The sequence below is a fragment of the Caloenas nicobarica genome, chromosome 11 (assembly GCF_036013445.1).
Source record: "Caloenas nicobarica isolate bCalNic1 chromosome 11, bCalNic1.hap1, whole genome shotgun sequence".
Lineage (NCBI taxonomy): Eukaryota > Metazoa > Chordata > Aves > Columbiformes > Columbidae > Caloenas > Caloenas nicobarica.
The window spans coordinates 23179275-23204889 of record NC_088255.1 but is presented as its reverse complement, the minus strand read 5'-3'; the positions used below and the strand labels follow the sequence as shown (position 1 = coordinate 23204889).

The window sequence follows — 25615 nt, the reverse complement described above, 5'->3', positions numbered from 1 at the left end:
AGGAAAAGGAACTTCCATAACTCTACAGAAAGGGTTTTAATCGCTCCTGGGTATTACATTCCAGTTCCTGTTTAACTGAAAGGCAAATACAAACCATACAATGTATCTCAACAGTATTACTAAAGCAATTTCTTGGCATTTTTAATTGAAACAAGCATGGTCTTGCAAATCATCATCCAAGTACAAAGTTCGCCAAAAAGCATGAGATGAACATTTCAGCCTATTCAGAGATGCTGTACGTTTTGTTTGGCAGCTGTCTCACAGTGCCATAGTACTAAATAATGAAGTGCCTACTGTTACCATTTATAGGTACCGACCTACTGAAAACACCTGCACTAACAAGCAGCATTTGAACTTTCTCTACAGTAAGAAACTTTTCAACAAAGCTGACTAGGTGCAGTAGCATAATAACATTAGATTCTTAGAAGATTTGTATTACAGTTTGAGAATAATTTAAAATTTCTGCTGGTGCTGATCCAACAACAAGCATTTCCATTTTGAAACATTTAACAGACACATGCTCTACCCCACCTTCCAGCAGCAGAAACACACACTTTCAGATGCAGAGCCCAACGTGGGATGCCCACGCACACCCTGTGTTCTGACGAGGAGCCACGAGCATCCCTGGAGTGCAGGTGTGCACAACAGAGCAGATTCACCTGCGCTGCCAGGGACTGATTGCAGAGAATGCAGCTTCTGAAGCTTTAAACTGAAAACCGTGTCTTGACACTTTGCCACAGTAGAAACAATCCATAACTAGAACCCTACAAAAATGCAGTAGCACAATTTGCAAACCCACAGCAGCTTCAGAAATATTTAGACCAGGAACAAGGGAGAAAAATAAAACAGCTTCATGGTGGGCATGGGAAAGCAGCAGAGAAAAGGGCCAGTATTCGCAGCCCTTACAGAAAACAGGTGTTCTCCATTCACTCCTAAATCCATCTGTTAGGTCAAGTATCACAGCACTACTGTGGCAATATTGAGAGCAGGGAACAGCCCTGCCACGGACATGCTATTGACACGGACACATGGACAGAGGGACATGTTTTGCCACATGGAACTCTTAAATTTACTGAAAAAATCTGTATACCAACAACAGCCATTTGGAACATATTGCCAAACATTTGGCAACAAAACTTTGATAAGTTTGACACACACAAATTTTTGGTAATTTGCTATTTGCTTCCTGTTATTGTTGTTCTTCCTTCAGAAATTCTACTTGTAGCCAAGTTATTCACTACTGGTTCAAGCATTTACCTTCCTGGTATTACCAGGACATTTACACAGGTAACTTAATTGTTCTTCTAAAATTATCCAAATCAAAATCACAGCCATGAAAGAGGAAGAAAACAAGAGATCAGGCAGCAGAAGACCTCTGCAGGCTGGCACCAATCAACATTGCACTCTTAAAAAACAAACAACTACAAAAAAACCCAAACCCAAACAACAACCAAAGAAAACCATGACATATTGTACCTTTATCTTCTTTTGCGCGCTCGACGCCCGCCGGCACCGCACACGTGGCGCGGCGGCGGCGCTTCCTGCACGAGGCGGGGGCACCGGGGGGCGCCCCCGCGCATGCGCGGAGCCGCAGCTGCAGTACTGCCCGCGGCCGCCAGGAGGCAGCAAAGCGGCGCCGGGACCGCGGACAGCGGCTGCAGCGGCCCCGGAGGCACCGAGACACAGCGGGACACACACCGGGACACAGCGGGACACACCGGGACACACACCGGGACACACACCGGGACACCCCAGGACACACCCCGGGACACCCCGGGACACACCGGGACACACCCCGGGACACACACCGGGACGCACACCGGGACACCCCGGGACACACACGGGGCCACACACCGGGACACACACCAGGTCACACACCGGGACACCCCGGGACACACACCGGGACACCCCGGGACACACACCGGGACACACCGGGACACACCCCGGGACACACACCGGGACACACACCGGGCCACACACCGGGTCACACACTGGGACACCCCGGGCCACACACCGGGCCACACACCGGGCCACACTGGGACACACCGGGTCACACACCAGGACACACACCGGGACACCCTGGGACACGCTGGGACACACCGGGCCGCGTCCGCCCGTGACCACCGCTTGGCGGCTATCGAAAAGTCATAGCTTGACCATCCATCTCCGTCCTATAATTCACTTGATTACTACACCTATTGCTACTGAAAGCACCCAGAAAAGGGCAAATACCGACATTTTAAAGCTTTAATGAGTCCACTGAATTGCCTTTACTTTTGACAGGTTGCCAGCTGCTTCTGACCAAGCTGCAAGAAACACTTTACATTCAAGGCAGAACCTTCTGCTCCACCAGGAGTTAAAGACAAAACTTGTTTCACTATTTTCCAATAAAATGTACATGCTAAAACACTTTCTCTAAGGGAACCAAGTATATCCCATTCACTGCAAATTTCTGTCACGTTGTAATCTGCTTAAATGCTTTTATGTAAAAGACAAACACTAAAATCAGGTATTACTGGACTTAATCTTTATTACACACGCTACCCTGATGCCATGAAAAACCTGCTTTAAGGCATCAGTAACATACAACTTTTGCACTTGATTTCAAATATGCTTATGCATAAAGAGCTATAAAAATGTGCCATTAGGTAACAAACCTAGACAAGCAATTATTCATGCCCACACTTTTGTTCTTGGTACTTACACTGCATGTAGTCAAAGATGTCTCTTTCACCTTCTACTAGCTAGGGTCTCCCCCAAAACTCCTGCAAGCTGATTACAGGTGGGATTTAAAAGATAGAAATTCCATACAACTGCCAAATGCCTGACTGCCATGACTTTTCAAATTTGCTTGAGAGTGGCCTGGCAACTGCATCAGCCAGTCCCCTCAGGACACTGGAATGCCCCTCAGTGGGTCCCGTGGACTGTGCATGTTTGGGCTCCTCGGGTGGTCCGGAATGCAATCTTCACTTATGATGGGAGGGACTCCATTCCTCCAGTCCCTGTCTGGAGGTTCAGGGGCTTGAGAGATGTGGTAAGAGAGATTACCATTGAGAACTGAGGACAAAGAATTGCTGACTACCTCAGCCTTCTCCATGACTGTTGCCACTAGTTCTCCTGTCTTATTTATTGGGGGGTGTGGTATGCGCATTTCCTTTCATCTTCCTTTTCTGCCCAACACATCTGTAGAAACCTTTCTTATTATTCTTTGAATCCTCCGCCAAATTCAACTCCAGCTGTGCCTTGGTTTTCCTGATCCCATCTCTACACATCCAGGCAGCATCCCTATATTAAAAGAAAAGCATACATTGAAGACAAGTTTGAGGTTACAAGTCATTTGCAATTCAGCCATCCAGACGTTCTAGATTTACAGTCTATTTAAGTGCATGTATTCCAGAATTCTGTACACTTCACTTTCCCAGAGGCCTGTTGCAAGAACAACATTCCTATTCAAGAAAGGTCCAGCACAACTGCCCCGACCTATAAATTACTGGTGTTCAACCACCGCAGTTACAGCGCTAGCACTCATACTAGAAAGTAATGTCAAAGCAGCATGAGAACATAGGATGTAATTCCGAAACTGGATATGAAGACCCATCTTCCAGTTGTGAGCTGAAGTATTCTCGCTCACAGATTATAGAGATCTGCAGCTGTGCAGTGTCTTCCATACTACACAAAGAACCCAGATACCTCGTAAGTGAGAGGTTTGGAAAGTGGAAGTAGAGATTTGAATGTAGAACTTCAAACAAATGCCCATGATGTACCAGACATCTAATGTATTCTTAGCTTTACTGGTTAACAGTTCTCACTTACACGGATGCAAATTCGCTTTTGCCTGCTCAGGCCTCGAGTCAGGGGAGGCACATAACAATCAACATTCATCGAAAGGCATCATCTGTCTATGTTCATTGTTAATTCAGCTGCCGTTATTAATACTAGATGTCTATAATTTTATAATAGAACAATTATATCATAATACATTATAGCTGCCAAAAATGTTACTGTATGCCATAGAACATAAGTGAAAAATTCCAACAACTCACAGCCCTGCTGGCTCCTGTTGGTGACACCCGATGCCAGGGCCAAGGCGAGTGACCAGCTCAGCTCCCTTTGATTTCCAGAGATGGGATGTCTTTTGGGCTTGCTGCAAGCGAGGGCAAGTCAGCCTGAACAGCCCCCTTCTCAAATGGATGTTGCAGGAACTTCCTTCCTTCTTGTCCTTCCTCAGTGGAGTCCGCACTCACCCCTGTAGGTGCAGAACTGAGAAATTCATTTTTCTCAGTTCACACGTATCATTGCTCTAATCCCTCTGATGTATCACTGGATCATACTGGTAAGAAACTAGGGCCCCTTCCATTTTGGTTCTAAAGCACGTTTCTTTTTACCCAGGCCCAAAACCATACTTGGCCTCAGTATCACCGTATATATATGAATTTGATTCTCATTTTCTTTCTTCTTTTACTGCTTTTTCCACAAGAGCCTAAATTTCTTCTTTATTCTCGTTTTGCTTTTCCCATTCCACCGATCACCTTCAGAATCCCTAGGGTCTCAGGTGTGGACCATGGGTTGTCCAAAAAAACGTGCCACAAATGTAAACTGGTGCATGAGCTGTTACTATTTCTTAAAGCTGCTAATATCACTGGTAATTTTACAGTCCATTGCTTTGGATAGTGCCCTATAATTTTATTAACAGTCTGCTTCATTCTTTCTACCACTCCAGAGTTCTGTGGGTGGCAGGATATATGTAGCCTTTAATTCCCTGTTTACTCATGAAAGCTTGAATTACTTCACTTACCTTTCCTATCTCCTGCTCTATCTCATGTTAGCCAGTGATTCATATTAACAACTAATTTCCTTAGACTTTTTTTTACACTTACAACTGCTGTCTCTTTTAGTGGGGAGTCTTGAACCCATCCCAAAAAAGATGTGATGATAATCAAAGACAATTTCTTTAATTTAGAGCAGTGTATATAATCCATTTGCAGTATTTACCAATGTAAATGGTTACCAATGTAAATGTAAATGGTTACCAATGTAAATGTAATGTTACCAGCTTCTCTGATGCAAGAGATGGGAGCTTGGTGTTACTAGTTTGCTTACAGAACTCAGCTGAGAAAACGAGCTGTCACCTCACGGCACTGCAGAGTTCTGCCCCCACACCCTCAGTAGAACCAAACCACAGCCCCTGATGCTCCACTGCCTGCGGCCAGCGCCTGCTGCCCCGGGCAGCCCCGCAGGGCCCGAGCGCCGCTCCGGCCCCGGCCCCGCCGGCCGCCCGCAGCAGCCCCGCCGGGGAGCGGCCGCAGCGGGCGGAGCCGGGACGGGAACCGGCCCCGGGCGGCCCCTCCCCGCACCTGCAGCCGGGGCGGCCGCAGCGGGCAGGACACCCCGATCCCGCGGGCAGGGCAGCCAGGCCCGCCAGCGGCCGGCGCGGACACGGCGGGGACAGGCGGACACGGCGGGGACAGACGGACACGGCGGGGACAGGCGGACACGGCGAGGACAGGCGGACACGGCGGGGACAGGCGGACACGGCTGACAGGCGGACACGGCGGGGACAGGCGGACACGGCGAGGACAGGCGGACACGGCGGGGACAGGCGGACACGGCGGGGACAGGCGGACACGGCGAGGACAGGCGGACACGGCGAGGACAGGCGGACACGGCGGGGACAGGCGGACACGGCTGACAGGCGGACACGGCGGGGACAGGCGGACACGGCGAGGACAGGCGGACACGGCGGGGACAGGCGGACACGGCGGGGACAGGCGGACACGGCGAGGACAGGCGGACACGGCGAGGACAGGCGGACACGGCGGGGACAGGCGGACACGGCTGACAGGCGGACACGGCGGGGACAGGCGGACACGGCGAGGACAGGCGGACACGGCGGGGACAGGCGGACACGGCGGGGACAGGCGGACGGCCCGTGCCCCCGCCCGCCCCGCTCGCCGCTCCCGCCGGGACCCCGCGGCCCGGCTGTCCGGCGCGGCTGCTGCCGCCGTGCGAGTGTTACTGGTGGACGTCGGGGCACAACGGGTGGCGGGAGGGGTCTGTGTCTACAAAAGGGCGGACGCGCTCTCTTTCCGGAGCCTCGGCCGCCGATCTCGAGCTCGCAGCGAAAGCAGTAACGTGCTGGGGACGAAGAACGTGTAGCAATCACACCAGATACCGAGAGAAAACGCATCTGAGAGCTCTCAGCAAAACAGGAAAGGGAAGACGTTCAGTCCAAGCCTTTGCATTTGTAGTTTTTTCTGTTGCAAAGCAAGGCTGTTCTTCCCCCCTTTTCTTCTTCCTGTTTGTCAACAGCTGTGCTCTGGAGGGGAAGCGGGTGTGCGGGGCCGGGCGCCCAGCGGGTGTGCGGGGCTGTGCGCCCAGCGGGTGTGCGGGGCCGGGCGCTCAGCGGATACGGCTGCAGAGGCTCCCGAGGCACACGGGCAGGGCTGCCTCAGCTGCAGGACGGGTCACGTCCCGATGGGCAGTTTCTAAGTTCGGTAAAGCGGGAAATGGGGCGGGGGGGAAGCCTAAGCCACACCGAGGCCTGTTTGCAACAGGTTCTGGACTGAGAGGAACTGGGGGGTGGGTGGAGATGATGTGGCTGTACTGATGAAGTCATAACGAGCTGCCTCAGTTAATAAGTGTAAGCGGAAAACCAGGGGAACCAAACACATGTGAAAACCAGATCTGGTGAAATGGTTTTTTCCCCAAATATTTCAGGTTCTTGGAAGATTCAGAGTGCTACACTTATGTAGAAGGGACAAGAAGCTGTAAGGACAGTCTGGGCACTCTGGGGGTGCCAGCTTTTCTCATTAAGGAGTGACAGGCAAGGGGAGGCTGCATAGCGGAAAAATGGTCAAATCTGGTAAACAAACAAGAGGTGTCAGGGAGATGGGAACAGATGTGAATCCAGCTTGTGATGATGTGATGGATGAATCCAGGTTTTGTGATGGAGAAAGGTGAGAGACTGAAGATACCATTCCAAAATTGATACATTTTAGTTTTTGGTGGGGCCAAAGCAAAGACGGGTGATACGGGTCAGCCCTAAATGGGCGAGACCAGAATCTTTATAATAGTGTTGTAAATATGGAAAACTATCTTGATATAAACAAGGCCAGAGCAGCACTCGCTGTCTTCCCATCTGATGGAGGCTGGGGTGGGATATTTCAGAAATACAGAATTGTGAGGGACGGGCAGTTAGCAATGGGAAAGCCCAGCAGGCATTTTCTGTTCCTGTCATCAAGAGCAGCGCAGGGCGGCAGCCAGAGTGTGATCAGACCACTTGTCTAATAGGATGCATTTTACATAGAAACAAATGATGAGAAGTTGAAAATTAAAAAGAAAATTTCTGAAGTCCAAAGGACAGTGGAATGTAAGTCAGTACTGAGTTTTCAGGAAAGGTGGAATGTGGCCAAAAACTTTTGATGCATTAAATTACTTGTCCTACGTGTTAATATCAAATCTCTTCCAGTGATCTCTAAGTTCAGTATTCGTGTTGAGGGAAGAGTCGACATATTGCAGTACAGCATGTAAGGATTTTTTCTGAGAGCCTTAGGTTCAAGATGTCTCCTGGTTGTGTAAACCACTCGTGATCTCATTTTTCGGTTTAACTGTACTAATGCTGCAACAGTATTTCTGCAATGCATGCATCACCACCCAATAAACTAATGAAAATGGCATCACCCTCCGTGTCTCATGCAGTGAACAACCTCCCTTCAGTTCCACTGGGACTAAGGAACTCGCTATCCAGGTTATGTTTCAGGTAGTGACAGATTGTGCATTGCACAGTTACTGTAAGTGAAGTCCCTGAGTTTCTGCTAGTCTGCATAATCAGCTGCAATAAATTACCAGTGTGCCAGGAGCCCCAGCCCTAAACTGCATTCGTGCCTGTGCAGTCTGTCAATGTCTCTGCCCATTGCTGTGAATAATTGAGGGCAGTGACAGAGGCTGCAACTTTGCTAATAGTTTAAATGCTTTTGAATTAAAGCAAGTAATGGCGGGAGGAGGAGCTTGTCTGTATGGATTCCTCTGCTCTTTGGGCACACGTCAAAGCAGCTGTCCTCCTTACAAGGAAAATGAAGCATAAAAAGGCTATTAAATAGGATTGGTGAACATTTTTCTACTAAAGCAGGTTTTGACAGAAAATGTGGTTATGAAAAACTTTTCATTAAAAGAAAATCTGGAAGACATTTGGCTGAAAAACAACGTATCACAAAAATAGATGTCCCCATCTCCTCCAGGCATCAAGCAGGGATTCCATGGCCCATGGCCCTTCTGCGAGGCTCTGCCTCTTGTTAGTCCAGAGCAGACTGCAGTTTGATATGAGAACTGTACTGCAGCACAAGCCTGCACTGGTGACAAGATCACAAATCACAACTCCCAGAAAATGCAGCAATGGCATTCCCTAATATACTGGTTCAGATTTAGCAGCAATATTTCAGTTTTGTATTTCTGTTTTTCTGGAGGTTATATTTTTCACCTCATCAATTCTACTGATTTTCTCAAGGCCAAAGGGCAAGTTACTGGTAACACTGAGAATGAAGATCTTCTGTCTTTCTGTCCTTTCAAACCTCCAACATCTAAACAAGACTGCCATCACTTGAATAACATAGAAAAATAAAGTGGGCAAAGATCACTCTTTGCTCCTGTAGAAAAAACTGTTAAAAATACATCTCTCTGATCCTATTTGGTAGCTCCTGTCCTGTACTTAAAGAGCAGGGATATAATTAACTTTCTGATGCAAATGAACTGATAAATTGAGTGCCTTTTTTTTACCAGTACAATCCTGTTGAGTCATCCCAATTCAGAGTGTGATTGCTTACATTTTGCTGTTAGCAAGGAACACCTCCTCTTTAAGGTCAATAAAACCTCTGCCACAAACAATAATACAACCACCAATTGCTTGTACTGCTTCTGGGAAATTAACATTTTACCTTGTGATGGCAATATGGAATATGTCAATCTATACCATGCTTTACAGGGAGACAGCAGATCCCTCACGGATCCTGAGAAAGTAGCTTTGGAAGTTCATTTCCAGTTGCTAACCTGGGGATAAGTTTAGTTGTGGTGACAAGAACGGCTACAGCTAAGCATCTCATTACATTACAGCCCAGATATCATCAGTATCCACAGGGACAGATGGATTGCTGGAAATTGAAGCCATTAGCTCTCAAATGCAAAAAGCAGTAGCTTCATCACACATCACCAGCTGGATGTCCAGATCTCCCCTGATAGCAGAAATCTCTATTGCTAAGGCTACAATTCCCTTTCTGGCCCATTCCAAGAGAAATTTCATTTTGTTTTATCAGGACAATCGTAAGTAAAATAAAACAAGGAATGACATAAAACTTAAGGTCTTTCTGCCTGTGAAATCAGATCTCTTTCAGCAAGCCTTGAACCTCCACAAACTATCCTACAAAGCAATGTGATAAAAATACAAAAAAAAATGTGTTATATCCATTAATGCCACAGGGCCCAGTTGCTGATCCTGCACTTACTGGGTCGAGATGCAATGTAGCCCAAAGGCACCTAGCTTGAGGAGGCTTCACTACACACTACAAACAAAGGCAGCTGTAACCAGCAAACACTTGAAGAAATCAGGCCAAGCCCACAGCTGGTGGCGTCTTTTGAGAATGTCTTAACATTAGTACAGTTGGTGTCTGCTGGAAATGTGAAAACAACAATACTTGAGCAAGGAATGAAAGTTGCAAAAGGCTCAAGAGAAGAAGAAAAAATCTGAATCCACTCCTATCAAATTTACAGCTATGTGTTCCTTGTCTACCAGCAAAGTAGTATCAGTAGTACCTCTCTAATGGACTCTGTTTATCACTTCAGTACCCAACGCTATCAGCCTGCATTAATTTTATGAAGTTTCACTCCTAACTACACCCTCTAGAAAACCTTTGGAAATAAGGCTGTGTGACTGTGTCTTGAGGCAAGTAAGGCTGTAAAGAACTACTCAGGAAGAATACATCTGAAAAAGGAAATTACTATGCCCAGCAAACCCCAGTTTGTGTTGGTTCTCTCTCCCCTCCCATCCTCTGTATTGTTCTCATGTGTTGTCCTCCACATCTCGTTTTCTTCTCCATAACCACTGCTCAAACAGGGTCCCCAAAACACGCCCCACTACCAGTAGCCTGTCTCACTGAAGTCCTAGCCATTGTTTAGTTGTCCTACAATAATAAACTACAAGTTCCTTTTAATTCTTTATCAATGTAGATCTCACAGGGCATTACAGGAATAGATAAACACCATTTCATCCATTTTACAAGAGGAAGGGATCACTTGAGATACCATGATGAGTCACAGGCATAGCTTGAATAGCATCTGTGTTCTCATCACTGAACATTGGCTCCGTCGCCCCACAAAAACAGTGGCACAGCCACCTTTATTACCTGAGTTTTCCCTATTAGACTGCAGAATTTGATGTCTGTAAAGAACCTATTACTGATGTAAAAGCAGAAGGAAAGAAACTGAGTATCTCCCAGAGCACTGAAAAAAATGCCTGAAAAGTGACTTGACCAAACAGCAAAGCATTTGGCATGGATGCCTGCAAGGCAACCATGGGCACCCCTCAACTCTGCCACCATGTGCTTTTCAATTTTCAGCTTGCCAAATTTTGCTGCTTTGGCACTTTCCAAATCTGCACATAAGGCAACTAGTAAACATGAGTTACATCATTTGAATGTTTTGCGGTTGAGGTTTTGGTTGGTTGGTTGGTTTGGGGTTTTTTTTTGTTGTTATTTTTAAACCGGTTTATAAGCCCTAAAGAATACAAGCTGCAGAGAAGAATGAGAGAGAAAACAAACAAGCAAAGATTCACCTGGAGTGTTTTGTCTCAGGTAACTAAAGTGTACAGCTATGAAATGTGCAGAGTCCCAGTGAGCCTGGACCATGGAAGAGGCTTTCAAAAAAGGAAAGTGAGGATAACAGTCTGTATGGACAATTCAGTACCAGAGAGTATAACAGCAGATTTAGTTCTGTATGAGTAATTGGTCTCAGGACTGTAAAAAGCTACAGAGTGAAGCTGCAGGAAGAGTGTTTTACAAGGGATCAGTGCACGTCCTGAACAGAGCTTCCTGGGAGCCCATATGTACTGGGGGACAATGCGTACGAGGGTGTCAGCACAAGCTCAGACTTTCCCCCTCCAAGCCTACCCAGCCCAGCTGCTGACGCGAGGGCCTCTGGGCAGAATGCAGGAGTGCCCTTTAGAGATGTCCTCAGCCTGGGGCAACCCTGAGAGCACCGCCATGCATGTTGTCTCCGTGTCAAAGTGAGAAGGGTAAGGCTCACTGTCTCTGCCAGAAAAGACATTATAGAAGCATTGTCAGGAGCAAAAAGATGAAGCTTATTTAACTTAGATATAGAAATAGATACAGGCCATAGATACAGGCCATACTTGCCTTTAGTTTTAAAATTAGTTCCAGAAGTCACCAACGAATGGCAGTTGCCTCAAAGGAGATTACAACCAGCATGCTTTGCCAGACTCCAGTGTCAGAGGATGCAGCAGCCTCCGAGAGTCAAATTCTGAGCCCCGCTGACTGAATTCCAGCTTTACAAACTTGTCAGAAACTCCGTATGTACTGCCGGCAGTAGTAAAATGTGGAAGTTTCCCTCAAGCAACCCCTCCACACACCGTCTGCATCCCTAGCCTTCAGCAGCTGTGCCCTTTTCAAGTTAATGCTTATTCCTATAGGGCTTAATCTACCTGTTCCACCCCTGGACTCCCCCTCATCACAATCATCACCACTCGTTGACGTGACGGTTTTCCCTTCTCAGCCGAGTGCCCCTGCAGGATCTGTGCACCCCCATTTCTCTGGGGGAGGAGGAGCGAGTGTTTCTTTGGGCAGCAAAAATATTTTGATGTAAGTTTCTTTCCCACGGCTGGCTGGAAAAGCTGAAATTCTCCATTTCTCTTCCAGCAAAATTCCCATTTTGCTTCCTTTTCATGGCATAGTTTTGGCTGCTACTTTGAAATGGTGTCAGTGAAGAAGTGAAATAGCACCATTTATTCTGACGGCTGAAGACGTAAGATGTCTTTATTTTAAAATTTTTTGTAATGTGGAAGGCTAGAAGTCAGCCATCACCAGCCCTGGAAAAGAACTCTAAGGTGGCTGTTCGTGAAAGGAGAGCAGAGAAAATCCTTGGCCACCTTAGCTATTGAGTGACGAAACAATAAAACCCCACAAACCTCCAAGATCAGGGCTCGGGTGCAGGGACTGCCCTGCCCGGGCGTACAGCAGCCAGTGGCACTACAGAGCCAGTCAGCCCCATATGGGAAACTGAGGCTAAAATATGACACGGAACTCTGCAAACACACCCCTGGTACCTGAACCACGAAGTCTCTCAGATATTGATAGTGGCTGCTCCATCAGCTTCCTTTTGAGCTAGGTAGTGTTTTTTTCACAGTATAGTTTTGGGCTGATCTGGGCTGAAACCAAAGCGAGGTTTCATCTGGGGGGGCTGCCAGTCAAGTTGTTGGGTTGGATGAGTTCCTGCCCGTTCCCCCGCACGGGACACAGGGCAGCGCAGACCGGGGGCGGTGCGAGCGTGGGGGGAGCGAGGTTGCTGGTTCCAGCTGCAGCACCAGGCTGAGCTGCCACAAACCACATGTGGGACTAAGGCACTTTAATGTAACGTTATCTTCGGATGGAGGAGGAAATAGTTAAGGCTCAGAATATCATTAAAAGGCACCACAGACACACAGACATGCACGCAATATATCTGTTAATCAGCCTTGACTACTACACTTCAAGACATCTTTTAAAAATGCTGTAAATGTTAGAAACTATGACCAAAATTAATGTCAGTAACTCAGTCTGCTGGGAAAGAATACGCCTGTTTCATATAGTCATTCCCCAATAATGCTGTGAGTCAAGGGAAAGCAACATTGTCTTAGGACGTCTGGGATACAGGACAGTGAAACTAACTGTAAATAGGAAATTAAACAGATCTCTTTTGCTTCCGGTTCCAAATTACAGGAAGTCTAAAAGGAAGGAAAAGTAAGGAAACAACATCACTGGAGGAAAGGCATCGAGTTTCGGGGGCTTTGTTTTATTTTTCCTTTTGCTCTGTTTACAGGATTTGTTTAAAATGCTTCCCAGATTTTCAGTTCAACCTACAGGTTTGGAATTTGTTTCATATTATACCCCATCATGTTGTTATTTCTGCACTGACAGTATCCTTTTAATTTGTGCATTTAAAGGTCACCAAAAAAAGTGAATGGCTGGGAGCGGGTATAAGTGCATTTTTAAAGAGCAAATGTATGTTGTGCAGAGAGAAGTGGCCAATCTAATGTGCACAGCCCTGCAAGAGCCTCATCCCTGGGGATACTCAGCTCTTCTGTAAAGGTGCTGAACGCCTGCAACAGCCCAAGGGAGACTCTGAGTGCTCAGCACTTCTTGGGAAACGCTCAGCACTTCTCGACATGAGCCCTGTCCAGGTGTTCACAGGAAACACCTCTGGTTTAGTAACTGAAGAGGGCACAGGGCTGACGGGAGGCTCCCGCTGGCAGCCTGTTGTGCTAACTTTGTTCTTGGCTTCAGATTATTATTTTCCCTGTCATGTTTTGTTCGTATCATCAGGGAAGAAAACTGGTGCCATAAACTATCCATCAGATTATAAGTTGCCTTTCAAGCCATAATTCTCAATTATTATCCAGCTGCTACACACATTCTGCAGAGACTGACAATGCAGATGGTCAAAGGAGTGCCATGTAGTAAACGATTGTCTAAGATAGGCTTTGACTTTCATCCCTTTATTATTTTTTTCCCTACTTGTCCCGTTTTTATTACTATGTGGTTTTCAAGGAGTAAAACAGGAATCTTTAAATAGAATGAAGGACACACCAATAAATATCTGCCATTGGAAACATGTTGGTTGAAATGGCACAGTACAGTACAAGCTGTAGTGCTAGAAATTGTGGATTTGAAGTGCTGACCTTTTAAATGATGATTTGCTATTAGCACTGCATGGTAAGTAGCAGCGCTGTCAGGCCCACCTGGTTGCAAAAACTTATTTTTTAGTATGTATTATTTTGCAGTACTATGGTGCAGTTGAGAAAAATTATTAACCCAATTTCACAGCTAGAGGAAATAAATAAAACATCGGTTAAGGTACCACCAAGGTCAAAGTGCAGCGGTGATGCTTTGGGAAAGCACACTGACCTGCTGTGATGACGGCCTCTACCACCTTCTTCTTCCACCCTTGCGTTCATGGTTGGGTTGTGACCTCATGCTGGAGTGACAGGAGCAGTGCAAGCAGCTGGTGATTTTATCCACCACTCCTCAGACGGGCCCCTAGACACACAAAAGAGCAATGTCACCTTCGCGCTGCACAGTCTCACCAGCCAGATGCAGTGGATGACAGAGGAACTCGTAATGAATTCGCTGGCCACAAGCGTGGGCACTCACTCACGCAGTGAGGCCTGTGGCTTGTTGTAGCCCAGGATGTGCTGCCATTGGTCTCTCGTCCTCTCACGTCTCTGCATGTGACACCTGCCTGCTACGGGATGCCTCCTGCTAAGGCGTGTACAGGTTTCACAGTCAGATGTGACTAACTAGATGTGCCTTCCCCTTATCTGAGAAGCCCACACTGCAGTGAGAAATGGAGAACAGGCTCCAGGCATTGGCTCTGCGAGGGGACTGACAACCATGTTGTTCAAGGAGAAGAAAGCTGTCCAGGGAAACTCACTGTAAGTTCCCGTATTAATGGACTTTAACTAGATCTTAAAAAATACACGTTTTTTGCCCAAAGGAGAGCACCTTAAATGACTTCGGGCCAAAGTTTTGGAGTTCATCGCACTTAGAGCTCGTGCCATTGGAAATGAGACCAGCAGGCTGAGGCGGGCAGCAGGGCCAGGCCCCTGCATGGGTGGTGAGGATGCCGGCGAAGAGGAGCTTCTGCACGGGGCCTCCAGCACCGTCACTGCAGGTCTGTGCTCCTGCACGGGAAAATTCTTGGGCTCTGGGGAGCTTCATCACGCTCATTTCCACAAGGGTTTCATTCCTGTTTCTTTCAGTCTAGTGCACATGGGACCTTGGTTCCAACATGCACTGAGCAACACATCATCAAGCTCCTGCAGCCACAGGGGAGGCGGACATGGCAGGGCCAGGAACAGGGACATGCTTCTGGGGAGGAGAAATACTTCAGTGAGGTCCAAGTTTGCGAAAGGAGAATGACAGTGAGCAAAGTTCTCTTCTTCAGTCTGCTTAGCTCCTGAGCCCTTTTGGGGAGTTAAAGGTCACAGAATCAATGATTTCACAAGCCTTTTCCCATGGGCTAAATTCATCCTCTTGATGCTGCTAAGGGTGATCTTCAATGATTGTTCATATAGAATATTTATTGTATTAAACACTTAAAAGTTCTGGGGACACAGAGATTCTCACAGAGAAACCACTATATAAAATAAAATTGTAGTATGTATAATGTACATATTCAATAAAGACAGCAAATCGCACAGGTTCTGAGAACAATAACTTCTTTTTTTTTTCCCCAGTTCTGGGAGATTTTTGCTCTTTACCTTTCAATAAAGCCGGCAAAGCATTTGACAGGGTATCTTCATAACAAAGTGCTCTCTGGAGAGTATGATAAATTAATATGGGCCAGAAAATTGCCATCATTAAAACAACATTTTATTGGTGTGGATGTCTAGCTATTCCCCATGCAGACTCATTCTCATTATCTGAGATGCTGTGTGAAAGTGTATAAATCTGCAGGGCAGGGGGAGAGGAAGGGGAGAGAGAAAGAAACCAGTAAGAGAACCTCAAGGACCTCTAAGACCAGGAGAAGACAATCCATTTTCATTTGCTAAGAACATCTCCCTCCCCATGGGGGCCAGGCACTGCGTTTGTGGTGGGCCACAGAAAAGTATCTCCCTCCCTCCCTCTCCTCATTGCATGCAAAACGTTGGACTTCTGTTAAGTGCCCTAAGATCTGACCTTGTTAAAGCACTAACCGTAAACAGGCCAGAATCCAGACATCTGCGATTCCGTGATCACCTGTGAGGGAGCAAGTGGATGTGACTCCTGTGATGAAGTGCAGTTCTGCCATGGTGGAAGAAAAGGATGTGAACACAATAGCACAAGTATTTATCAGCAATTTGGTGTCTTGAGAGTTAAACACGCCAGTTCTCTTTGCAAAGTCCAAGTAGTCAAAAGGAGGTGGCTCTGTGTGGCTCGCATAACGAAATCATGGAGCTCCCTGCCACAGGGCAGGTGGATGTCAATGGTTTAAGCAGATCTCAAACGGGAATAGAAGTCTGAGCAGAAATAAAACTCCTCTGTCTCTAGGAAATCCCGGAGCCACAGACCTGTGGAGAACAGGAGATTAGCCTGGAGATGATCATTACCTACACATCTGCATTTGCTCCTCTGGGACACAGGACGCCGGCCTGGCCAGACTTCTGGTCTGACCTGCATGGCCACACTTACCTCCTCGGGCACCGCGCGGGAGTCCTGAGACTCGCGGCGTATGCCAACAAAGACTGTCCTGTAAGGCCACAGGCAACAATAACCGGTGCGGTCATTTGCCATGGGAACGTTTGGCCAGACACAGGCTACGGACACTTGTGCCGCTCGGCAAGGTGTCCCCTGAGGCGCTGGAGGGAGGGAAAGCCCTCAGTGAACAGGCCATTGCAGGCTGCGCTCTTCGTTCCTCTCCAGCTGGGACCGGACTTGCTGTCAAGAACAAGAACTAAACTAAAAGCAGTTTTTGCAACAGTAATGCTGTTCTCTAGAATGAGCTCTCCTGTCAAGAAAAGGCACCTCTGCCTCCATGCAGGCTGCTAACAGTGTCCTGCATCCCACGGACGGAAACAAGGGATTTCTCAGACCTGTCACGGGCGGCTGCCTTGAGAAGATGAACACGACTGCAATGGAGATACCCTTCACCACCTCTCCGTAACAGAGATATTGACAATTTGGGAATCAGGAACACATTCCCATAGTGGGACCCAATTCCAGCTGGGAAAACATAATTTACAACCTCAGCAGCTCAAACCTATCTGGAGCACTCCAGGACCATATGTTCTGCAGGCAGCATGGATTATTCATCCTGAAAATCTTTGGTGTAAAACACATTTAAATGTCCATTTAGTATCATGATGTCAAAGTCAGTATCTTTTAAAGAGGTTACTCCATGCTCTATCAGTGCGGGAGAACTTCAGCCAGCAGGATCTACTGACTACAGCGGAAGATGGCGATCCATGAGAGCTAAGCCTGAGCTTTCGCATCTGTGCTTAGGGCAAACCAGTGTGTGATTATCACAATTAACAAACAGCTGCAGGCATAACCAGTGCCTGTGCAGAGTTCTGAAGTACACAAATATAGGATTAGATCCTCCACCAGCACGACCCTGAGCCAGTCTTTCCAGTCTGCCTGGGCCTTCATTTTCTGATGAAACGAGGAATGAGAAATCCTTTCTTTCAAAAGAGGCAGGATGAGAGCAGCTGCCAACATGATCAACAGCTTTTCTGAGCACTGAAGGCTGCCGATGAGAGGCACCATGGAAATGAAAAGCACCTTGCTCCCCCTTCTGCAGAGGAAAGTCCCTCCTGACGCAGCCCGCCTGGAAACAGGTACAGCGGGCTCTGACCAGGTGCCAGCCAGGGGGGCAAAGCTCTCAACAGCTCCAGTTCTGAGCGCACGCTTGCTCCTCTTGCTTCCATGATACTCTAGTTCTAGTCTACTCTAAAGGCACCAGAGTCACCTGGGGCTGGTGTCCCTGTCGGCTCTCACAGCTTTGGGGAGTGTCATCTGTGACTGTGGGGATGCCCTGCACACCTGCACACACAGCCCGCCCGGTGCAGGGATCTTGTACCAGCCCGCCCGGTGCAGGGATCCCGCACACAGCCCGCCCGGTGCAGGGATCCCGCACAGCCCACCCGGCGCAGGGATCTTGTACCAGCCCGCCCGGTGCAGGGATCCCGCACACAGCCCGCCCGGTGCAGGGATCCTGCACAGCCCACCCGGTGCAGGGATCTTGTACCAGCCCGCCCGGTGCAGGGCTCCCGCCCAGCCCACCCAGTGCAGGGATCCCGCACAGCCCGCCCGGTGCAGGGATCTTGTACCAGCCCGCCCGGTGCAGGGCTCCCGCACAGCCCGCCCGGTGCAGGGATCTTGTACCAGCCCGCCCGGTGCAGGGCTCCCGCACAGCCCGCCCGGTGCAGGGATCCCGCACAGCCCGCCCGGTGCAGGGATCTTGTACCAGCCCGCCCGGTGCAGGGATCCCGCCCAGCCCACCCAGTGCAGGGATCCCGCACAGCCCGCCCGGTGCAGGGATCTTGTACCAGCCCGCCCGGTGCAGGGCTCCCGCACAGCCCGCCCGGTGCAAGGATCTTGTACCAGCCCGCCCGGTGCAGGGCTCCCGCACAGCCCGCCCGGTGCAGGGATCTTGTACCAGCCCGCCCGGCTGCTCCCACAGCACAACAGCCACCCCAGGGACCCACCAGGACCGCTCTTAGGGCAGAACAGCAGGGACAGGGTGATGTACAGCCCAAAATACCGCACAGCTAGGAGAACTCTGCTGAGGGACCGGTGTGCATTTGCTGTTAAGAGGCTTATACATGAACTTCAAGATTGAATTCATGTGTAGAACAAAGTAACATTTTAGAGAGGACTGACCAAAACATTCACCTATACTGTAGAGGAAGGAAAGAACACAATGAATCAAGGACAATCACGCCTAGTTATGTAATGATCTGAGACACTGATCCAGGAGGAGGATGGTGATACTTAGGGAAATTTATCTTAATTTGAAGAATCAGATAGCCAGTGAAAAAGAAACAGAAAAACAGATGGAAAAGGGAAAAGCAGATTTACTTACATGCACTAAGATAGCACCGGGCAAAAACCAGGAAACTGGGTAAAAAAATCCGTCCAGATTTACTGGCTGTAATAAGGCTGAGAAGTGGGTGGTTAGAAAAGATTAATTAATCACTAAGACGTGGTTCTCTCAGCAGCTATGTAGGACACTACCTATTAGAATTTATAGATCGTAGTGCTACCCCAAAGGCCCCTGTTGTGATTAGCAGCACGCGCTTCAGATAAAGCGCAAAAGACCAAGCGCGCCATGGAGACGGAACACCCTGAGAGGTGGATACCAAGGAGAGGAGTGGAGACACGCGGGCAAGGGCAGGAGGGGCAGCAAGGGCAGCAGCACGGCACGGCCCAGCTCAGCTGGTGCTCAGCTGCCTGACAAACCGGCGCCAGACCGCGGTCCTGAGTGCGCAGGTGTAGAACTGCAGCTGCCGTCCTGCCAATATCATCCCAAGCTCGGTGTGACAATCCAGTAACACAACCTCAGACCCCTCCTATCCAAAGGACTCAAAAGAACCACGACAGCCTCCTCGCCAGCGTGCTGCGCCAGCCAGCAACTACGGATTCGGAACAGCTTTAATCCTGCTTCTGGTCCTGCCTACCTGCTCTGTAACAGCTGGAATAAAGTTATCTAAACTCTGTGTTGCATGCAAATCTTTCCATGAATCCACACCCAAAAGAACTTACAAAGTATGCTATCAGAAAGAAATCAGCTATAAGCCAAGAGCGGTGAAAATACTGTATTCATGCCAGGGAAGGTAATCTAGGAATCCTCAACACATGGAATTTTCTAATAGTCAGTAAGTATATAAATGTAATGCAGCAGAGCCATTCAGCGGCATTTTGTTTTCATTTAAACCAAAACAGTTGCTTTTGAACAGGCTTTTATCATCCTCTCACTCTGCTTACTCCACATTTTTCACCATCATGAACCTAAAGTGAAATTGGCTATAAAACAAAGCTAAGCTGCCTGTCTTGCTTCCCCTTTGCAGACACAGGCAAAGAAAACAGCAGACAGTGATTGTACACATAAAATTAGATTTCAAAAATTGTGCAGTTGGCTATACGGAGAAAGAAATTCATTATGCAGCTTTCGAATTGACGGCGTTGGGTTTGGTTTTGCTTTTTTTTTTCTAAAAAAGGAGGCCAAAACTGAAAAAATAGAATGTTAATCTGACACTCCATTTCTATAAACGCTTTAAAGTAATGATACTGCTAATGAACGCTGAATTACAGTGTAAATCTAATAGATCAACTCCTGGCACCTAGATTATGATGACAGGACTTCATCAAGTGTAATGAATATACCAGAGGAGTAAACAATGATTATCTCGTTATGTTAAAAATGTTACCTATTTTTCTTTATTATGGAAACATGCATTTCATTTTTCCCTGCGACAAAGCAAACAGCTGAGGAGGTCCTGTTAGCCTGGCCCGGCAGGGCAGCCCAGGCTGGAGCTGAGCACTGCGAGTGTCTGCGGAGGTGAGGAGCGCTGGCTGCTTGCTGCTGTCAGAATGAAAGCAGTGTTTTCAAATGATGAAATAGCAAATTAAGGAGGCCTTCTTGGTTGTGTTGAATAAGTTTCACTTTCCAGTTGTGCTTCCTACCTCACCTATGTGGCTTTTTCTGATTGATTTAGCATTGGTGTTTTCCAGGAATAGTGGAAAAATGAGGTTTTGTCATTGTTCACAGAACACATGGTCCAAAAATGAAATTCTTGCAATGCATGGTTTGCTGAAGGGGGTTTGTTAGCTTTAGCTAAGAGCAGCCGTAAGAAATTTTAGACTTGGGGAAACAGAGAACAAAGGCTTTTGATTTTGGTGCACAGTGTCTCAGTGATCTCAGAGCTACTAGACAGCAATATCTGCACCAGTGGAAAAAATCGTGTGAGGACTTCGCAGCTGCTTCGGATCATGCAAACTGGTGGCAGGGACATACAAGGCCAGGCAAATGTGGATACCTTATGATGCTTTAAAAGGTCATAGTAGAGCAAAATGCTCTGCCTGCTTTCTGCACTTGTCTAAAGATACCATGCAGCCATAAACTCAGCTTAACTAGCCAGTTCAATGGATTTTGTCATTATGCTTAACAGTATACAGCAACAGGAATATCACTGAATTTGAAAGTCGATGAGTCAAGAAAGCCTAGAACACTTTAAATCCAGCCATGTCTTACAAACATGTTGCTGCAGCATCAGCTCTGCAAAATGGTGAGTTTGTGCAGATGTAGGACTACACACCTGTATTCACAAACACTCTGCATTGCAGTCATTGTAATGATACTGGGGGACCTGTTCCCGGGTAGAACGGTCCCTTGCTAGCACACAGCAGAACCGTATTCCGGAACAGCCACAGTATTCCTCACTTCCCTGAAGTTGCAGATGTTGCTTACAGTGCAGTACAGGTCACAGGTATTTTCTGTAATGCCCCATGTCACTGCAGGATGGCAGGTACGGATATATCCTGGGCACTTGTCATTAATGAAGCCAAGACTCTGTGTGGTCTGACTCCCACCCGGAGCGATTTTAAATCCAGATAGGGCTCAGCTTGCCCTTTAATGATTACCTGTTTTTCCAGTCCTTCTCGACAGTGTTCAAGAGGTTCAGATAGGTGCAATCCTGAGCAGACACCCCAGAAAGTGGTGGTGCTCAGCACTGGGGACCACTGTCTGATCAAATGCTGACCAGTGGAAAGCAGCTGCAGATCTACTCAGGCGGAAGTTCACAATGCTTTGATTTTGGCCCAATATAGATAATCTACTGCATGGGCGAAACACGAGGATCACACATCACACATGTCTGTCCTGACTTCTGCCTTGACTTCTGCAGCCGGAACCAACTCCCGGAAAGCCTCTCCTCTCCACGCACCTCACGCGCAGAGGCCGCTTCCCGCCGCGCGGCCCCTCCGGCCCGGCCGGCCGGCCCGGCCTCGACGCCCGCTGCAACCTTTCGCTACGTGAGCAGCTCTGTCATCAATATGTCTTGTTTTTTCTTCTCTTCCCTTCCCTCGCCCCCCGGAATTTGTTTTAATTTTTATTTTTATTTTTATCTCACACCGTTGGAATCAAAACACTGCGAAGGAAACTAATCTATTTGAATTCTACTGCAGCACTAGGAGCAAATGCTTGCCACCAGGCCCCCTACCCAACCACATCTGATAGATACAAGTTTTACGACTCTTGCAAGCACATTGACTATCTGATGTGGTAACTCAAATAATCTTCCCTCTCGAGTCTTGGGGACAGCTGAGAAAGGCTAATAATTCTTGATTTTTATTACAGACTTCACTTCATCCATATTCTGCTCAGGGAAAAGCAACATTTAAAGCCAAGTGAAATTCTACAGCTCTAGGGAGGAGTTCAATACAAAGTGAAAATTACAGGCTACAGAAACAAGGAGAACACAATATAGATATGACATTTTCTTAATACTCACAGGAGTCTGCCTCTGGAGTGGTATTTCCAACCAACACTAATTATTTTTTAAAGGCTGGTTACTTGATGGTGTTTAAACAGTTATGACAAAGGTTTGTTGACAACTGGGGCTCGAGATCCAGGACCCAGGGGATCTCTACTAAAGCTGGGCGGAGGGTTCTGCCTCCTTCAGGTATGCATTCTAGGTGCTTCCCTGATGATGTGGCTATCTGCTTCGGACAATGGTCACTGTGTTTTCTCACCAAGAGCTGGCACATAATTTCAGATGGAACACTTCCATTTCAAGCAACCCAAAGGGCTGGAAATAAAGCAATTAAAGTCTCCATTGTGCATAGCTTGCACACATCCCTCGTAAAAGATCACGATAGGTCCCTTCCTGGGAGCAGCAGCTGCTCCTGCAGAAAGCAGCTATATGGATTTTTAAATATAACTAGACAGGGAGAAATATAACATTTAAATACGCCTGCCTCCCATACACATACATGTAGGAGTCCTGTATCACAACATATATCAGAAGATCTAGTCTCCAATTAGATCCAAATCTTGCTTGGATTTGGGCCTATTTCTGATTGCTTTTAATGATACTGTAACCATGTCCAAGCCAGCAAATACACTAGAAAGACAAGCAACTGCAGAAGTATGACTCCTCCTCCAGTTACCTGATTTGCTGATACATTAATCCATCTCACTACTTACAGGATTTATCCTCCTTTCTGTTCCAGATTTCCTAGGAGTTACAAGGCAAGAGAAAGCTGCTGCTGGAAATGCTGTTTTGGTGTATTCTCCAGGGGGAGGATTAACTGAACCGCGAAGAGGTGCTGGGGACCGCGGGTGCCCAGCCCAGGTCACCACGTGCTGTTCAGGAATGTCAGCAGTGAGCCTTGCTCTCAGTTTGCACCTCTCGTTTGCCTCATCCCCAGCCAGCTGAAATACTTCCAATCAAATACCTCTGTACATTTACGTGTCTGGATAAATCTGCTGTCCCTGATAAACATTCAGAGAGAGATGCTACTGATCGCTCCATGGTCTACCATGAACGGCGGCATCGTTGGGACGCAGACGGGCTGCGGCTCTTCACGCAGGGTGGGGTGGTGGTGGAAGGCATTTCTTGACAAAAGTGCATCCCTGCCTGCTGGGAAAGTACCTCCTCTTTGGGGAAGACCACCTTGTCCCTCACAGTTCACATCAGGAGCCCAGAGCCCATTGCCCTCTGCATCGCCTAATTCTGACGAGGAAAACCTAACAGCACGTGAGCAACATGCTTCACCTATTTGTAACTCCAGGTTCAGAACTGTTCCAGTACAGACTGCCTGGAGGTGCACAGGACAAATCAGGCTGCAAAATGGAAACCAATGCCACAAGGGTTCCATACATTTAGATAATTCTCTACTACCATGCCTTGATCTGGAATTTAAAAGCCCTGTGCTCCGAGCCAGGCCAGAACTAAGAGTAGAGTGTGCAGTCATCCTCAGCTGTTACATTAATTGTATTCATTTTGTTGGTTATTTTTCGTATAGCCATAGGAAAATGCTTGCACGTCATGAAAAATTACAGCTCCAAACACACCTCTTCACTGCAACAACAGCCGTGGTACCCGCCTGGAGGCGGCTGCCAGGCTGGAGGCGACTGTGCTGGTCCCGCACGGACCGTCCCGCGGCCTCAGGACCCTCCCCCAGCACCAGGTCTGCTACACGAATGGAGAGATGCTGCTCCTATTGTTTGTGTCTGCAGTAGGCATGAGACAAATCTATCACACTACTGTTTTTTCAGATCTGATCCCAGTTTTATCAGCTTCCCAGACCTGAACAAGGAATTGATCTGGTTTTCTTCCATTTACAATGAGCATCGCAGTTTAAAAGATAGGAGGTGGGATTTTCTTTTATAGAAACGAAACACTGAAAGCGCTTTTATAAGCTTCATAATATATATTGCAGGCAATCTTCTTATTATAGAGATTTTTAAAAGTACAATGAGAAAAACATTAGTTTGACGTCATGCTCTTTCATTGCGCAGTGGCATTAATGGATGAAAAAATTAATTGTTCCTTTTCATCACCCATGAACATCATGACAAAGGGCACGAGTACCTTCAAGACTCAGCCAGTCTTCAATCCTTGCAATATATCTTACAGCACATTTCAAAAATTCATACAGTATGGATGATGAGAGGGGAAGTTAATCAGTGCCACATCTATGGCTTCTCACTGTGGGTCCTCCGATCATACAGGAAATGTGGCAGAGAGGTGGAGTAACTCACATCTGACAAAAGCAACGGTTAATATTCATAACCATCCGGGCAAAATGCATGTTATCTGATCGCTTTTCAGGAAATCATCTTCATGGTCTCATTTTTTGGTCTGCACTTGGAGTCTTTGTTCACCTTTTCTTTTCCCCATGTAAATTACCATATTTTATTGAATGAAACAGACACAATCCAGGCTCAGTCTGGAAGAATAAATGCTGAGATCATCCACTTCTCCTCGTCTTGGTCTCAGGACAAGACTATGGACCATCTCTCAGATCAATGCTCATTTGAACGTGTTTCAGGTGTGGAAATGTTAAACACGGTTCTGGCCACTGTGCAATGCAACTTCAGAGCTTCTCCACATGCATGAGCTTCCAACACCAAGCCCTGCAGCTCCACTGCTTCCAGCTCCTCGGTATGAATGTGAGGCTGCTCGGGTAACTCGCACAGATCAAAACTGTGACCAACAGACTATGGTTTTGCGCCTCGTCTTTGAGACAACTAGCTGTTCTAAGCTGGCCATGTTGAAGTGGAGATGACTGCAAATATTGGGTGTCTCACAGGACAGATCCCGCAGGGATCCCAGCCTGTATCCCCAAATAAATAACCATCCCAATTGACTTTTGAGTCAGCTTCTTTCCAACAAACCTTCATCTGCTAAGGGTATGTTGAGGCTTCACTAATGTTTGTAAAGTGCTGCAGGACTTTTAGCTCTATTTACGGTTACTGTTCATCTTGCTAGCTGTTATTAATTTGTGATCAAAACCCATGTAACACAGCACACATACAAACCACCTGTGCTTTGGAAAAAAAAAACCAACACAGCAATGAGGAGTGCACCGGAATTAGGGGTCACCACTGGCATATTGAATTCCTGGGCGTAACCGTATGCTTATGAATATGGAAGTCCAAGTAAGGGCAAGACCTTCATAGTGGGGTGAAAAGTCACAAGAGCCAGGAATTTTACATGGACATTTCCACATTGGTTACTAAGATGGCTCAGTGCAATTAGAGAAACCTCTGATGCCAATAATTTTTCCATATTCATCCTCACATCTAAGATCATCACCCTAAGGTTACAAGGCTATTGATTTGAGATCCATTTCTCTGAAAGACGTTTCCCACC

At 47.3% G+C, this 25615-nt stretch overlaps 1 long non-coding RNA gene across 2 annotated transcripts in view; it reads right to left on the bottom strand.

The window, feature by feature from the left end:
- Positions 1-1693: 1693 nt before the first annotated feature.
- The window catches only part of LOC135992995 (uncharacterized), a 146984-nt gene continuing 123062 nt past the window's right edge, over positions 1694-25615 (bottom strand). The window contains exons 3-6 of one of the 2 annotated variants that reach the window (XR_010606797.1): positions 15953-16306; positions 14163-14294; positions 4044-4260; positions 1694-3285 (exon numbers count right to left, since the gene is read on the bottom strand). This is a non-coding gene — a long non-coding RNA (uncharacterized LOC135992995). The remainder of the gene's footprint in view (positions 3286-4043; positions 4261-14162; positions 14295-15952; positions 16307-25615) is intronic. The other variant, XR_010606798.1, reaches the window with a different exon arrangement.